Raw genomic sequence first — 3413 nt, 5'->3', positions numbered from 1 at the left:
TAAATCTTAAAAAAAAAAAAAAGAAAGAAAGAAACAGAAGAACCATCAGAGGCTTTAAGACAGAGCCATCCTTCAGAAATATCTCTCTAGTGTGGTGTAGAAATTATATTCAAGATGGGAAGTACTGCAAATAAAGAGGTCACTGCAACTGTCCAGTTGAGTAATGGACAGAGAAAAAGAAGGCATTCCCAAGACAGAAGGAGATACCAACAAAAGTTGGCAGTCGTTGGAAGAGATATGTGAAAGAGTGAATTGATTTAAAAATAATCTTTGAGGTTTGTGGCTTGAGTGAAATGAGAGATGATGACTGTGTTTCTTTGTTTCTTCTTCCCTCACTCCTTTCTTCCCTCAACTTCTTAACATAAATTGGCTGATGTTGAAATTAACCAAGACAAATAATAAAGTATGTGGAACAATTTAAAGGAAAAACTAATGAAATAGGTTCTGAAGAAGTTGAATTTAAGTTGTTCATGGAATATTAAAATGAGAATGTCCAGTGGACAGCTGGAAATGCATCTGGAGCTCAAGAAAGGAGTGGGCTGGTATTAGATGGATAACTACACACCTGATCAACCCTTAGTACTCCAATTCAATCTGCTTCATTAGTATTCTTCCCTGACTCTCCTATCCCAGGAATAAGAGGTTGGCACAATTAGTAATTATAATTGAAGCAGGATAAAATCTTAGGTAATCAAATTTAATTTCACAAAATTTGCATATTAAACTGGAGTATCTGCAGGATTGCTGATAGGAAGACAAAAATGAACAAATAGTGTTTATGGATTTTGCTTCATCATTGTTATCAGTTAATAATAAATGTTGAGTTGGGGTACTTGGCTGGCTTAGTTGGTAGAGTGTGTGGTTCTTGATCTTAGGGTTGTAAGTTTGAGCCCCATATTGAGTGTAGAGATTACTTAAAAACAAAATCTTTACAATAATAATATTAATAATAAATATAGAGTTTATGGTTATCTCTAAGTGGTAAGATTTTTTCTTCTTTGTGCCTGTCCTTATTTCCCTATTTTCCTGCTCTTCAAATAATTAAAATGTTATTTAAAACTCATACAGTGCAGCACTATAGAGTTTTGGTCATGTGATCCATGAGAAAATGTAGATGCTGCCAGAGGCATTTGTAAGCTCCAAGGCTGTCAAAACCTGGGCTCCTTGGGGAGCTCTCCAGGGTACTGGACCGCCTCTCCTGAAATTCCAACCAGTGAACCAGATCTTTGTGTTTCTCTTCTGATTTATTTGCCCTTGGTCTACATTGAATGCTGCTCTTCTGATTAACTGGCCGTCTTAACTATGTCTTAACTAGCAACTTAGTTATCTAAGTAGGTTCCCAAAAGGCTTTAACTGTTAATTGTATGCTGATGCCTACAAAATCTATAGGGCCAGTAATTTTCTTCCCACCCAAATTCACCTGTTCCATTTCTACTACCATTAGCCTTCACTAATTTGTTTGACAAATACTGTTGAGTATAAACAGATATCGTAAATTGCAAAATTATAAAACTTCCAGAAGATAACATAGGAGAAAATCTATGTGGCTTGGGTTTAGCAATTCATTTTTAGATTCAACACTAAAACCATGTTTCATGAATTAAAAACACTGATAAGTTGAACTTTATGAAAAACATTTTTGCTTTGTGAACACCATTTAGATAATGAAAAGAATGCCAAGGATTGGGAGAAACTATTTGCAAAAATACATATCCAGAATTCAGTAAACTTGCAGGATAGAAAATTAATATACAGAAATCTATTCCTTTTCTATACATCAATAATGAAGTAGCAGAAAGATAAATTAAGAAAACAATCTCATTTACTATTGCACCAAAAAGATAAAATACCTAGGAATAAACTTAACCAAAGGGGTGAAAGATCCTATACTCTGAAAACTATAAAACACTGATGAAAGAAATTGAAGATAACACAAACAAATGGAAAGATGTATTATGCTCCTGGATTGGAAGAATTAATATTATTAAAACATCCATACTACCCAAAGCAACATATGAAGTCAATGTAATCCCTATCAATATACTAACAGCACTTTTCACCAAACTAGAACAAATAACTATAAAATTTGTATGGAACCATGAAAGACCTCAAACAGCCAAAGCAATCTTGAGAAAGAAGAACAAAACTAGAGGTATCACAATCCCAGATTTCAAGATATACTACAAGGCCATAGTAATCAAAACAGTATGGTACCAGCACAAAAATAGACACATAGATCAACAGAACAGGATAGAAATCCCAAAAATAAACCCATGTATATATGGTCAATTAATCTATGACAAAAGAGGCAAAAACATACAATGCAGAAAAGACAGTTTCTTCAGTAAATAGTATTGCAAAAACTGGGCAGCTACATTCAAAGAAATGAAACTGGACCACTTTCTTACCCCATATACAAAAATAAACTCAAAATGGATTAAAGACCTAAATGTGAAACCTGAAACTATAAAACTCCTAAAAGAAAATAGGCAGTAATCTCCTGGACATTAGTCTTAGCAATGTATTCATGGATATGTCTCCCCAGGTAAGGGAAAGGAAAGCAAAAATAAGCTAGTGGGGCTTCACCAAAATAAGAAGTTTTTGCATAGGCAAGGTAACCATCCACCAAATGAAAAAACAACCTATTGAATGGGAAAAAAAATCACAAATGGTATATCTGATAAGGGGTTAATATCCACAAAATATAAAGAACTTATGTAACTTGACACCAAAAAAACCAAATGATCTTATTAAAAATGGACAGAGGACCTGAATAGACATGTTTCCAAGGAAGTCATACAGATGACCAACAGATACATGAAAAGATGCTCAACATTGCTAATCATCAGGGAAATGCAAATCAAAACCATAAGATAACACCTCACACCAGTCAGAATGGCTGGTAACAAAAGACAAGAAATAACAAGTGCTGACAAGGATGTGGAAAAAGAGAACCCGCATGCATTGTTGGTAGGAATGTAAATTGGTACAGCCTATGTGGAAAACAGTATGGAGTTTCCTCAAACAAATAAAAATAGGTATACCATATGATCTAGTAATTCCACCACTGGATATTTACCTAAAGAAAATGAAACACTAATTCAAAAAGATTTATGTTTACTGCAGCATTTACAATATTTACAATAGTCAAGATATGGAAGCAACCTAAGTGTTTATTGACAGGTGAATGGGTAAAGAAGATGTGATATAGACACATATGCTTGTGTGTACCTGCACTGGAATATTACTCAGCCATAAAAAAGAATGAGATTGTGCCATTTTTGACAGCATGGGTGGTCTTAGAGGGTATTAAGGCAAGGGAAATAAGTCAGACACAGAAAGGCAAATACCATATGATTTCACTTACATGTGGAATCTACAACAAACAAAACAAGCAAAAACAGAAACAGACT

This window comes from Ursus americanus, chromosome 12 (genome assembly GCF_024610735.1).
Source record: "Ursus americanus isolate L20-20 chromosome 12, mUrsAme1.1.p, whole genome shotgun sequence".
NCBI classification, from domain to species: domain Eukaryota; kingdom Metazoa; phylum Chordata; class Mammalia; order Carnivora; family Ursidae; genus Ursus; species Ursus americanus.
This window is presented reverse-complemented; position numbering follows the sequence as displayed.